The 14,977-nt window shown below is 39.8% G+C and overlaps 1 long non-coding RNA gene across 3 annotated transcripts in view; it reads right to left on the reverse strand.

The window, feature by feature from the left end:
* The window catches only part of LOC122686077, a 92,239-nt gene extending 78,229 nt beyond the window's left edge, over positions 1–14,010 (reverse strand). Inside the window, exons 1-2 of one of the 3 annotated variants that reach the window (XR_006338617.1) lie at positions 13,896–14,010; positions 13,626–13,809 (exon numbers count right to left, since the gene is read on the reverse strand). This is a non-coding gene — a long non-coding RNA (uncharacterized LOC122686077). Of the gene's footprint in view, positions 1–13,625 lie in introns of all 3 variants that reach the window. The other 2 variants (XR_006338618.1, XR_006338616.1) reach the window with 2 other exon arrangements.
* Positions 14,011–14,977: the final 967 nt, after the last annotated feature.

A 14,977-nucleotide genomic window follows, 5' to 3' on the forward strand; every position in this document is an offset into this window, starting at 1 on the left:
CTGCAGTGAGATGGTAGGCACCAACAGGATAAAATCAAGTCCCACACCCACCAGATAGGTCACCCATGAACTGGAGAACAATACCACCAAAGAAGTTCTCCCACTGTCGTGAAGGTTCTGAGCTTCACATCAGGCTTCCCAGCCTGGATATCTGGCAAAGGGACTGGGACCCTCCAGGGAACCTGTCTTTGAAGGCGAGCAGGATTTGATTACAGGACTTCCAAAGGACTGGGGGAACCAGAGACTCTATTCTTGGAGGGCACAATCAAAATCTTGTGTGCACCAAGATCCAAGGGAAAAGAGCAGTGACCCCACAGAGGGACTGAACCAGACCTGCTATTATTGGAGGGTCTTCTGTGGAGGTGTGGGTCAGCAGTGGCTTGTCGTGTGGATGGGGCCCTGGAAACAGCAGTCCTGGAAGGTGCCCCTTGGCGTAAGTCCTCTTGGAGGTTACCATTAACCCTACCACAGAGCTTGTAGACCCCAGGACTGGGTTGCCTCAGGCAAAACAACTAACAGGGAGGGAGTGCAACCCCACCCATCAGCAAATAACTGTATTAAAGTTTTACAGAGTTTGGCCCTGCCCACTAGAGCAAGAACTAGTTTTTCCTACCATCAGCCCCTTCCATCAGGAAGCTCTAAGAGCTGTCAGAAGAAGCAAGAAGAACCACAAACCCATAGCTAGAACAAAAACCATATTACAGAAAGTTTATCAGAATGAAAAAGCAGAAAGTTTTGTCCTAGTTGAAGGGACAAGCTAAAACCCCAGAAAAACAACCAAATGAAGTGGAGATAGGCAAACTTCCAGAAAAAGAAGTCAGAATAATGATAGTGAAGATGATTCAGGATCTTGGAAACAGAATGAAGAAGATGCAAAAAATGTTTACCAAAGACCTAGAAGAACTAAAGAACAGAGATAAACAATCCACTAGAAGGAATCAATAACAGAATAACTGAGGCAGAAGAATGGATAAGTGACCTGGAGAACAGAATGGTGGAAATCACTGCCACAGAACAGAATGTAGAAAAAAGAATGAAAAAATGGAGACAGCCTAAGAGACCTCTGGGACAACATTAAATGCACTAACATTTGCATTATAGGGATCCCAGAAGGAGAAAATGGAGTAGGACCTGAGAAAATATTTGAAGAGAAATATTTCCTAACATGGGAAAGGAACTAGCCAACCAAGTCCAGGAAGCACAGAGAGTCCTAGGCAGGATAAACCTAAAGAGGAACATACTGAGACATATAGTAATCAAAAAGATGAAAATTAAAGACAAAGATAAAATACTAAAAGCAACAAGGGAAAAAAACCACAAATGACCTACAAGGGAACTCCCATAAGGTTATCAGCTGATTTCTCAATGGAAACTCTACAAGTCAGAAGGGAATATATTTAAAGTGATGAAAAGGAAGAACCTACAACCAAGAATAATCTACCCAGAAAGACTCTCATTCAAATTTGATGGAGAAATCAAAAGCTTTCCAGCCAAGCAAAAGTTAAGAGACTTCAACACCAACGAACCAGCTTTACAGTAAATGCTAAAGGAACTTCTCTAGGCAGGAAACACAAGAGAAGGGAAAGACCTATAGAATATAAATCCAAAACAATTAAGAAAATGGTAATAGAATCATAAAAGTGAAAGTCGCTCAGTCATGTCTGATCCTTTGTGTTCCCATGGACTATACAGTCCATGGAATTCTCCAGGCCAGAATACTGGAGTGGGTAACATTTCCCTTCTCCAGGGGATCTTCCCAACTCAAGGATAGAACCCAGGTCTCCCACATTATAGGTGGATTCTTTACCAGCTGACCCACAAGGGATATCAATAGTCACTTTAAATGTAAATGGATTAAATGCACCAACCAAAAGACAGACTGGTGAGGCAGATGAAAACATATGCATGCATACACTTCCACTTACCACATCACTTTACTTAAGCCTCAAACTGTATATATTTTATATTGTTAGGGTAATCTCTCTTCATTATTCTATTACAAATATTTTCTAATTTTCCTTGTTATGGCTTCTTAGATACACCCATCATTTCATAGTGGACATTTAATTATGAAATACATGTGATTTTTAAAAGTATCTTTGATATTAATTTCTCATTGAGATATTAATTTCTCACTTAAATGTTTTCTTCTCTCAAATAACCTTTTTTTTTTTTTCATTCTTCTAACTTTATTGAGGCTTTCAATGGCTAAATCAAAGATCTCGCTTGGTAAATATCATATTGCACTTGAAAATATATGTGTTATTTTCAAGTTATCTTCTGATACTGATTCCTAACATAATTCCACACTGACAAGAAAACAGATTATATACAATTTCAATACCTTAATTTTTGCACCTTGTTTTATGTCCCTGGATATGTTCCAGTGTCTCCTGGTTTACAGTCTTATGGAAATTGAATAGAATTTGTTGTGTGAAAATTGTATAAATCTTAATTATGTTAATTATGTTGAATTGGTTCATAGTGCTCTTCAGGTCTATTATATCTTAAATCCTTCTACTTCTCTGTATATTCATTCTATTAATTTTTGAGAGTCTGACATTGAAACTCCAACTAAAAATCTTAATTTATCTACTTAAAAAGTATCATAATATATACTGGAACTATATGTAATCTTGTTCTGTATTTTCCAAGTCTCCTGTAAATGTGTTACCATACTTTCATAATTAAAAAAAAAAAAGTCTTAACAGCCCAGATAACCATGATGGACTGGTCACTTACCTAGAGCTGGACATGCTGGAGTGTGAAGTCAAGTGGGCCTTAGGAAGCAATACTATGAACAAAGCTAGTGGAGGTGGTGGAATTCCAGCTCGGCTATTTAAAATTCTAAAAATGATGTCAAAGTGCTGCACTCAATATGCCAGCAAATTTGGAAAATACAGCAGTGGCCACAGAACTGGAAAAGATTAGCTTTCATCCCAAACCAAAAGAAGGGCAATGCCAAAGAATGTTCAAACTATGATTCAGTTGGGCTCATTTCACATGCTAGCAAGTTTATGCTTAAAATCCTTCAAGCTAGGCTTCAGCACTACATGAACCAAGAATTTCCAGATGTACAAGCTGGGTTTAGAAAAGGCAGAGAAACTAGAGATCAAATTATCAACATTTGTTGGATTATGGAAAAAGCAATGGAGTTCTAGAAAAACTTCTGCTTCATTGACTACACAAAAGCCTTTGACTCTGTGGCTCACAACATACTGGAAAATCCTTAAAGAGATAGGAATACCAGACCACCTTACCTGCCTCTTGAGAAACCTGTAAGTCAAGAAGCAATAGTTAGAATTGGACATGGAACAACTGGCTGGTTCAACACTGGGAAAGGAGTACATCAAGGCTGTATATTGTCACCCTGCTTTATTTAACTGATACACAGAGTACATCATGCAAAATGCTGGGCTGGATGAATCACAAGCTGGAATCAAGATTGACAGGAGAAATATCAACAACATAAGATATGCAGATGATACCACCCTAATGACAGAAAGTGAAGAGGAACTAAAGAGCCTCTTGATGAAGGTGAAAGAAGAGAGTGAAAAAGCCAGCTTGAAACTCAACATTAAAAACTAAGATCAGGGCATCTGGGCCCATCATTTTACAACAAATAGAAGGAGAAACTGTGGAAGCAGTCACTGATTATTTTCTTGGGCTCCAAAATCACAGATAGTGACTGCAGCCATGAAATTGAAAGACACTTTCTTCTTGGAAAAAAGGCTGACAAACCTAGGTAGTGTAATAAAAAGCAGAGATGTCACTTTGCTGACAAAAGTCCGTAGAGTCAAAGCTATGGTTTTTCCAGTAGTCATGTATAGATATGAGAGTTGGACCATAGAGGAGGCTGAGCACCAAAGAATCAATTTGGATTGTGGTGCTGGAGAAGATTCTTCCGAGTCCCTTGGACAGCAAGGAGATCAAGTCAATCAATCTGAAAGGAAATCAACCCCAAATATTCTTTGAAGGACTGATGCTGAAGCTGAAGCTCCAATACTTTGGCCACCGGATGCAAGGAGCCAATGGGAATCTTTCCAGTGAGAAAGACTGAGGGCAGAAGAAGGAGGGGGTGATAGAGGATAAGATAGTTGGATAGCATCACTAACTCAATGGACATGTATTTGAGCAAACTCCTGGAGATAGTGGAGGACAGAGGAGCCTGATGTGCTATAGTCCATAGGGCTGTAAAGAGTAGGACACGACTTAGCAACAACTGAACAGAAGAAGCTTCAGGGTAGGCTGGGATAGTAAATATTATTACTCACATTAAGTGGTAAATATCTGATTAGGGGCTAACTAGTATTTTCAGGGGATTCTGAGTTAAATTTATTTGGAGTAGCATTATGCACAGACAGCTACATTATAAACACTGGGAAGTGCTGCATATTGATTTCCTTTGGGAATTGGGGTTTGGGATTTGGGAGGGACTTTCATGGTGGCTCAGTTGGGGTTGGGGAAACTTTTTGCAAAGTGAATAGTTTAAAGTTCTTTATTTCGAGAAATATTTGGAAAATGTCTTCCCATTATCTTTTAATTGTACACACAGAATTGTATTTGTTGGCCTTCTGGGTCCCTGTTTGTTGGATCCAAAGTTAGAATTAGTTGCGAAAATTCTTACTAGCAAGTAATGTTATTGTCAGTCTTAGGAATAATATAAGTCATAGTTATCTGGGATTCTCTTGCCCCTTCAGATCTAGGGGAGATAGGCTCAACCCTCTACCCCATGTGGAAAGTCCAAGGCATTCCTCAACAATTCTGTGAATTTCTGGAGGGCTTGTGTTCTGTCAGCTCTGACTCCAAGTTACTTTCTGTTGAATTTGCTGAGTTTAAAGTTGATCTTTTCATCACCTCTTGTTTTCCTTATTTGTACCACTTCAGTACAATACAGAACCCAGTCTTCCTTTCTCCCTCCCTCCCTCTTGAGCGTGCACACTCAGTCTCTAAGTTGTGTCCACTCATGTCTGACTCTTTGTGCTCCCATGGTCTGCACCCCACCAGGCTCCTCTGTCCATGAAAATTTCCAGGCAAGAATTCTGGAGTTTCCATTCCCTTCTTCAGGGGATCTTCCCAATCCAGGGATCAAACCTGCTTCTCCTGCATTGGCAAGTAGATTCTTTACCACTGAATCACCTGGGAAGTCTCCCGCCTCCCCACCACACACACATACATAATATTACAATCCACACAAGGCATTCTTGTATGTAGTCAACTTTACTAGAGTTCTGAAAAGGTGAAAGTCACACTGCAAAAACATGCATATGATATCCTTGTTTTTTTAAAAATAAGTCCTTCATCCTGTTCAGCAACAATTGTCACTCTAGCCACCCTCTCTTCATTTCCCCCTCCTTGTGTGCCCACGCTCTTTAAAAGAAGGGAAAAAAAATCCCCTCATTCACTTATAGAGAATAATTTAGCCCTAACAGACACATTTTGACTGCAAGTGGCAAAAAACCCAGTTCAAACCGGTTTACACAAGAGAATCTGTTGAGTCTTTTTAATAAAAGTCCAGAACTAGATCTTATTTCAGGCACCTCTGGATGCAGGAGCTCTGCCCTGCCTGCAGATCAGCTTTCCTTCTTTCAGTCTGTTGACTCCATTCTCCCTGATACTGATTCCCTCTCAAATATCTTTTGCTCACTATGGCAAGATCACTGTACTAACTTTTCACATCTTGCAGCATTCAACACCAACTGAAACGTTGAGCCTGCCTCAATTCCAAAAGTCTCAGCAGTCTCACTGCATTGAATTGGCAGGAGTGAGTCACCTGTCCATCCCTCTGCTTATCACTGTGGGTATGGGAATTTGGCATTCAGTTCAGTTCACTCAGTCGTGTCCAACTCTTTGCAACCCCATGGACTGCAGTACGCCAGGCTTCCCTGTCCATCACCAACTCTTGGAGCTTACTCAAACTCATGTCCATTGAGTTGGTGATGCCATCCAACCATCTTATCCTCTGTTGTCCCCTTCTCCTCCTACCTTCTATCTTTCTACTGGAAAAACCATAGCTTTGACTAGACAGACCTTTGTTGGCAAAGTAATGTCTCTGCTTTTTAATATGCTATCTAGGTTGGTCATAACTTTTCTTCCAAGGAGCAAGCATCTTTTAATTTCATGGCTGCAGTCACCATCTGCAGTGATTTTGGAGCCCCCCAAAATAAAGTCTCTCACTATTTCCATTGTTTCCCCATCTATTTGCCATGAAGTGATGGGACCAGATGCCATGGTTTTAGTTTTCTGAATTTTGAGTTTTAAGCCAACTTTTTCACTCTCCTCTTTCACTTTCATCAAGAGACTCTATAGTTCTTGGCTTTCAGCCCTAAGGGTGGTGTCATCTGCATATCTGTGGTTATTGATATTTCTCCTAGCAATCTGCAGCATACTTATTGGCTTAAGCCTAGTTCCCATTATCCAACCCAGAAGCTCCAGGGGTGGGATTACTCTGATGAACCACATAGAAGAAATGACTGGCTCCTTAAAAGGAAACTAGCTTTTCTTTCACCACTACGGAATGGTGAAATGTCACAGAGCAACAGCCAAAAACATCCAGATCCACTAAACGCTTGACCCACCCCCATAGTCAGCTCAGGGCATCCCTTTGAATATCTAAGGCCTCCCTGAAGTTTTAAAATAATTGCCTTTCCAATTAAGTCTGTAGACAAAGGCCATCTTCCTACCCATTGATGGCTTAGAGTGGGAAAGTTCAGTTTTACAGATATTGTAAAACAGGTGCTAGAAATGTTCTATATCTTGATGGTAGTTAATTTACATGGGTGTGAACAGATGTAAAAATTCATTGAGATGTACACTTAAGATCTGTGTATTTTACTATATACTTGTTATTACACTTCAGTTTAATACTGTTTTTTATTTCTTTCAAGATGACCAACAAATGTCCAGTGTGATTTAGAGTGCAATAATCAAGCCACTTATCTCTGGTCTGCTTTTACACTAAGCCTTATTCACCCAGAGGTGAAGACATAGCTTAGCTGAGGTTACCAGAATAGAAAACCTAAATATGGATTTGGGCTCAGGTCTTAGTTGGAATTAATACAGTTGTGTCTGTCTGAAGTCTCTTTTGGGACTTCTATATCCCTCAGAAATTCAGTATATTTACATAAACATGTAGAGGTTGAAGATAACCCAAAAGACAATGTCTATAATTAAGACTTCTAAATATTTTCCTAAATTACTCAGGTGAACATATTCAAGGCAGAAAAACAGTTTGCCTTCCATCAAAAAGAGTTAATCAAAATCATTAGGTTTCAGTGAAATGACCACATCAGATTTTCCCTAAGAGCAGGTTATAATGGACTTTGAATCCTGTACTAGCTTTATGACCTCAAACAAGTCACTTGATTGTGCCTGAGCTTCAGTTTCACATCTATAAAACAATAAGTAAGGTTCTTCTCTTCCAAGGCTGTGCTGAGAAACAGAGATGGCATGCATAAAAGGTTGTCATTAAATGATCAAGTCTCATTATTATTCTGATCCCCTCTGCCTATTGCTTTTGATAAGATTAGTTCAGTTCATTCGTATCAGATTCTTTGTGACCCCATGGACTGCAGCACGCCAGGCTTCCCAGTCCATCACCAACTCTTGGAGCTTGCTCAAACTCATGTCCATCAAATCAGTGATGCCATCCAACCATCTCATCCCCTGTTGTCCCCTTCTTCTCCTGCCTCCAATCTTTCCCAGCATCAGGCTCTTTTCCAATGAGTCAGTTCTTCACATCAGGTGGCCAAAGTATTGGCATTTCAACTTCAACATCAGTCCTTCCAATGAATATTTGATAGGATTAATTGCATTTTTTCAGTGACTCTTTTCAACTTACCTTCTTAGAATGGATTTTTTCCTTCCTAATTACTTCTAAGGTTAAGTGATTCCAGGGTTTAATTTAACCACCCCTTCCATTTTGTCAATGTATTGGAACACCTTGCTTGAATTGCATCTTAACATTTTTCTGATGCTGTATCTATGTGGCTTCTTATCTTTCTAGATTTTCTGAAGTTCAATTCTAATTCATTCTGCCTATAATATTATTCCTTTGGGGATAATAATTCCTTTTGGTGGTCCAGTGGCTAAGAATCTGTGCTCCCAATACAGGGGATGTGGGTTTGACCCCTGATCAGGGGAACTAGATCCCACATACCACATCTAAGAGTTTGCATGCCACAACTAAAGATCCTGTGTGCCATAACTAAGACCTAGCACCGCCAAATAAACAAATTACATAATAAATATTTTAAAAAAATAAAAAAATATTATTCCTTTTTAAACTTCATTATCAACTGTGGCAACCTGAATAAGGTCACAGTGTCTTGACTCTTCATCTGTTTCAATTATTGTATACTTCTTTAACTGCACAAAAAACATGAATAAGAAATAATTGTCGGTAAGGAGAAAGTGGCAATTTTCTTTTTGAAAGGTGAGATTATTCTTACATAAAGAAAAGCTAACTGTTTTTCATAAGCTTTGGGAGAGAATTATGAGAGAGAAGATTTAATGAGAGTTGTTAAGAATATTTTGCAATTAGTTCACTACCTTAGGTCTAGCAAGAAGAAAGTGTAATTTTAGGTACTTATATTTTTATCTAGTCCTTCTACAAGTTTGCTATCATATTCTTCCTTTTACATGTGCTGAAACTAAGGCTAAACTTGTCCAGGGTCACATGGTAAGTTACATGGAAGAGACATGTTTGGTTAGCTGCTGCTGAGTCGCCAAATCATGTCTGATTCTTTGCAACCGCAGACTGTAGCCCACCAGGCTCCTCTGTGCATGGGATTCTCCAGGCAAAAATACTGGAGTGGGCTGCCATTTCCTTCTCCAGGGGATGTTCCCAACCCAGGTCTCCTGCATTGGCAGGCAGATTCTTTACCACTGCGCCACCTGGAAATCCCACATTTGGATAGAGATGCATCTAAAGTTAATGCTTGTGCTTTTGCCAAAAGATATTTTTCAGAGGCCCTTATCTGGTAGGGTTTGGTGGATCTCTTATCTCAGCTAAAGATGAGATAAACTTTGGAACTAGAATACCGATTTGCTTCTGCACATGCTTCCGTACATTTACATGGCTTCTGTACAGATTTCACATATTTTCTTTAACCAGGCTGTAAATCAGGAGGGAAGAAACAAAGGAAGGAAACAAAGGAAGAAAAATGATCACTGTTCTCTGCTTCTACTGAGGACTACTTAAGAGGAATAATAATGTATAAAAGGCCAGTTTTAGATTGCTTTCAAAGGACTTCTATTACTTATAAAGACGGTATCCTAGAAAGAGGGCTACCCAGTGTAAGCATGGACCACCAAGCAATTAATAGAATTGCCTTAATGAAAATTACGGTGTCTAAGATCTAAAATCAATAATTGCCACCTTCTAGGACAGTAAGAACCTGGATTCAAAAGCCTTTTGGAAAAGTATGATTTTTATAATGTAATTACTTCTGTTAACATTAATTTAAGTGTAAAATTGAAAACTTAAGATAAATCTCAGTATGTCTTCATGGGGACACATCTGTGTTATAGTTAGTACAAACACAAATGGCCAGAATGACACAGTTACCAACATTTAAACATGCTAACATGAACATGACTAATATCACTGACATGTTGTGATATATTCAGATATTTATCAAATTAGCATATTGCTAGGAAAAATGCATAACTAAAAGTAGATAACAGCGCCTTCCCCTTCCATCCTTCTCCATTCTTTGGGAAAAGCAGACATTGTTATTCACTGTGGAGTCAAAGATGATCCTTTTTCTAGATTCAGAGGCCCTGGAAAGTGTTACTGGGTCAGGGAGTGACTCAGATTTACGGTCCAAACAAGTTCCTACTGTGAGTGGCTGTATACGTTGCAGCTTTGCCATCCCTGCTGCTGAATCGCAGCTGCTACTATTGCATTTCTGGGATTTTTTTCCCTGCTTCTCATCTATGGTTCCCCAGATTCATTGCTCAAGATTAACAAAATATAACACACAAAGATCAAAGTTCAGCTTTGAAATATAAAAGTATTATGTCCAAATATTACAAACAAGGTCAGCAATAAATCATGTTGGAAAGAGGCAGAAAGTCATGAACATAAGACAAAAGATTATAAACCATAATTCACAGCATGGAGCCCCACCATCCTAAGAGAAGTAACTAAAAAGCAACAATAAGAGTAAAGGCAATGACAACAAGTAACATAGGTCAGGGATCTGAGGTTTTTAAGTAAAATGGCAAAATGTCCAGAGGAAAGGGCACAGGGGGAAAGGTCACAAGCCCAGACAGACTAACTAGGTATCATTGTAATGTTGGCTTGCTCGCTTAATGTTTTTCATCTTGGTAAATGCAACGCTTGTAATTCTAGCTTTGGTTGGTTGGTTGGTTCTCAAAGGTCACTCTAGGAAGTGTGATATCAGTTATTTAGAGGACCCTAAGAATAAAATCTCATGTGTTCAGTTAAAGATGCTCCTAACATCTTAAAGGAAAAACACTGAAAATCTTAAAGCAGGAAGAGTAAAATTACATTGAGTTCTTATGGGATCACGTGGCAATGTGGCATCATCCAGTCTTCTCTCAATACATGGTAGCAAATCACTGACACAAAAAGAAGGATTTACTGAAGGTTAGAGAGAAGCCACAACTACAAATCTAAATGTCAGATTTCTAGGTCAAGTCCAAAGCTAATAGTGGTTTCAAACTACTAGTGATAGTATATCATATTTTTCTTGTGATGAAACATAATTACAATGTATTAATATTTACAAATCACACTGAGGCTCTCAGATGAAGTGAAGTGATAAGTAACTAAATACTACATGAATAATTACACAATTAATGCCTCTGAAATTATGGATTGTAAATTGGAAAACCCTAATTGCTTTATAGGACCCAGGCCTATAGACAATATTGGAAGTGATGCTGAAATCAACTGCTCTCTTACCAAAGAAGAAAATAAAGTTCCAATCTACCTAACTTGTTATGTACCACAGGAGACATTCTGAACACATTATCAGTTCAGGATAGTTGATATAAGGACATGGATAAGTAAATAGCCTGCTCTTTTTCTATTATGTGTTCGTATGCAGTCAGTGCATATAAAAAACTTTTAAATATTTTAAAATATTTGAGAAATACTTGTGGGATAACTCATTCTTTGAGTCACATTCAGATGAGATGTAAATACTAAGTATTGCAAATATTCAAATGTGATTATGGAAAACTTGATTTTTGTAAATTTTCTTTTTAACGGTATTTTAATCTTCTATAGATAGGAAGGGAAATGGGGAGCAGGAAATCACACTTTTAGTTAAATCTTTTTAACTCACAGCTTTGGAAACTCAAGATTCCAGATCATTTTGGAAGTTTAAAGAAAGCAAGAATCTAGTTTGCCAAATAATACAAAGCATTTGGGGATATGAAAAGCTAACCTCCCCCCGCCCCCCTACCCCATTCAAAAACTCTCTAGAGACTCATCTGTAACAATTAGGAACAGGAAGAATTTTATTTTTTCTCATTTGATTGCTTTAAAATCACTTATGGTAAAATACCCTAAAATTGTACTAAAATCAAAGGGTTTTTCTTTGTAGTTCATCACAAAAATTACTGAACAGGTATTTTCTAAACCCAAAAGAGCTTTGATTCCAGGCCCAGATCACATACTAAGAAATTTAGCTCTATTTTATTGGCTTCTTTATATTCTTCCATATTTTCTGAATTTCCTTCCAAGGACATATATCACTTTTATAATCAGGAAAAAAAATCACATAAAGAAGTTTAGTGCATATCCAAAACTTGCTCATGATCAATAAAAATGAGAGGATAAGCTGGAGAGCATGGTGTAAGTTCTGAGGTTGGCCAAAAAGTTCATTTAGGTTTTTCTGTAAGCTCTTATGCAAAAATCTGAACAAACTTTTGGCCAACCCAACATAAGCTCCACCATGTGAGTCTGTGTTTGGCTTTAACGATTTCTTACGTTTAGTAGCAAACATTCTGGATGATGTAAACAGACACTATTACTTCTTCCTCCCTTACTGATGAGCACTGAAGCATGTAAGCACTTACATAATTTTCTTCAGCATGGAGGTTAAAAAATAAATTATCCAGCAGCTTTGCAAACAATGTGAAGGCTGCATTAAATAAATCTGAAGCTCTGGACAGCGTTAAGCCATCTGAGATTCTTGCTAGGAGGAGACTCTCCAGCCTATCAAAGCAAGCAAGAATGAACTTCTCAACTGAAAATTATTATTTTAGGGAGTGTAAAGAGAAGCAACACATTCTCATAAAAATTTGCAGAGATCAAAGCAGAAGGAGGCTGAAGATTTACCACCAGCTCTGATATGTACAAGCTCTGTGACCCTGGACCACTTACTTAACCTGAGTCTCTGCTTCCATTTATAAAATGATAATAATAAGCCCTCTTTGGAGTCTTACTGAAAGGATTAAACTAGGTAAAATGCTTAAGACATTTACTAGGATATGGGAAGTGTGCAAATGAATGTTAATTCTTGTAGAAACCAGTTTGGTCTTCTCCAACATATATATATATATATACACACACACATATATATAGTGGTATAACAAAAGCAGAATTTGAATGTTTTAAAATATGCTTATTACACATAGACTAGATTGGACCACCAAGTTCCCCTACCTTCATGCTAAGAGTAATATTGGGTTCAGGGTCTCCTGCATTGCAGGCGGATTCTTTACCAACTGAGCTATCAGGGAAGCCCTTAGAATTTTCAACAGTCCCTAAAATTGACCCCACCTGAGTAGCTGCTCACCCTAGAGGTGGCAAATAGAAATTCCCCATGCCAAGTTGAAGAAAGCTTTTTGCTTGTGTTTAAGGTTCTAGAGATGTTTCTAGAGAGAAAATGATGTTCCATTGGAGGATAAGAATGTGCTTATAATATTAACGGTAAACCATTCCCCAACATACACTTAAGAGTGAGAGAACTGCTACCAACTTGCCCCATGTTGATTTTTCCTGACCACCCCATACTGCAGATACTGTTTTAATCTCAGGGGAAAACTAGGGCTCAGAGAGGTTAAGAGACTTGCTCATTGTTACACAACAAGCAAACAGCAGCCTAGGCACTCCAGTGTTTAATTTTAAGTGGGAACATCCATCTGTTCGAGAAAAAAACACGTTAGGCTCACTCTTTAAATAAACGATGATGGTAGGGAGGACACCACAGAGAAGGAGAAGAACAAGGAGGAAAAATACAGTCATCAGTTTCTTTCCCTGGAGGGCAGAGCCAGTTACAATTGCCCCAGAAGCAAAGCCGGAGCTGGCAGACACTGGGATGGAAGGACAATCTTCCAGGGAATCTAAGGAGAAGCGAAGGTTGCTTTCCAAAGGTGTTTGCCGCGGTACTGTTCCCCTCCTCCACTACCCACTAACCTCTTTGTCTGGGGGAAATGAAACAGCTTTGGTTTGCAAGCCGTCGCCAGGGAGTGGAGCAAGACTTTGTGCTATAAACAAGAGCAAGTGCCAGAGGCCCCGGCCAGCCTCCAAGGCCAGCCTGCCAAAGGAACCTGGCGTTGAGACAGCAAGGGCCAGGCAGCACGGCCAGTGGTCACCCAGGAGCCACTCTAGGGAGAGCAACCACCCCCACCCTCCTCAAGCTCACCTCTGAGAAGGGTGAGGTCCCTCTGAAGAGTGAGTTGTGTAGGCTCTTGAAATTCTTCTGGCTTGTGAGTTTCAGGGACGCCTGCGAGTTAAGTCGAATCAGGTGTATGCGCACGCGCAAGCCGGTGTGGGCGTGCCCTTGTGGACTTGGCCGTGCTTGCTTCTGCATAGATGCCCCCAGTTTTCTAGAGAAAAGGTTTAGAGCTTTCAGCAGATTCCCGGGAATTCATGAGTCTCATGGGAAAAAACCACGTTCAGGAGAAGAACATACCCTGATGGTCCAGAAAAGAACACTGCGCTCACCACTTTTATCTCTGGAGCAACTGAGTCCAGGCTGTCAGCCCACGTTCTTCTTACAAAACCCTGAGGCACTTAAGAGAGACCACAGGGGAAAAAAATAACTCAACCCCTTTTCTAATCTAAACCTAATCCTCCTTAAACCTCTCCTGACCCGGACTACCAGGAATCGTGCCAGTGCCAAATGATACGATGTTTATTCAGCTTAGGTCTTAGCTTGCCGCTCCTGAGCCACAAAATCAAAGGGGAATGTTCCAGCCACCACCTGCTAATGAATGGGTAAACAAGGGCCAGCAAGAAAGAGGAGACCCAGTGTTTGAGGACAATGCCTTTGTGTAGTTCTGGCTCAAATAAGGGCACAGCTTCTAAGGAACAGGCTTGAGACATGCACACATGCCCTGCCAAGTAGTTCAGGAGCCTGGGGACAGCTGTTGCTCATGATCCCTCTGCCCCTTGCTGCCCTGCAAACCACAGTAGAGAGCCAAGGACACCGTGCCCCTCTCTCCCAGAAGAAGCTCGCCAAGTTACAGTTTGTGAACCAGTTACATTTATGTTGGAAGAGCACTTCCCACATTATTCTCTCAGAAGCCTCAGCTCTGTAAGAGCAATGTGGAGCTCAGATGAGTGACCTGACCTCTGTTTTACCAGAGCAGCGGTTTTGATCTGTTTTAAATCTAGAGGAATCTGCATGAGATTTGGGGAGGGGGGTAGGGAGTTCTGTTGCTAAAAACAGAATACTTGAAAAACATTCTTGTAGAATCAGATTTGGCACATCTTTACATGCGAGGGGTTTAAATAAGTCTTATAGATCCTGAGATTCATCAAGCTGGTTTTATTCTCTATTTTCTCTTCTTTCCTTCTCTGAACAAATGTCTCCTTAAAACTTAAAATGTCTGATCAGATCAGCATCATTCTCTCAGGAATAAGAACCCCGAGAAGGGTAGCTGACAGTTATTCTGGGCCTGTTTTGTGTCATACAACATGCTAGGAGTTTACATGCATTATCGCACTGGAACACCTGCAGCCCTCTGGGTGGAGGATCATTCACCTTGGCTC

Source organism: Cervus elaphus, chromosome 29 (genome assembly GCF_910594005.1).
Source record: "Cervus elaphus chromosome 29, mCerEla1.1, whole genome shotgun sequence".
Classification (NCBI taxonomy): domain Eukaryota; kingdom Metazoa; phylum Chordata; class Mammalia; order Artiodactyla; family Cervidae; genus Cervus; species Cervus elaphus.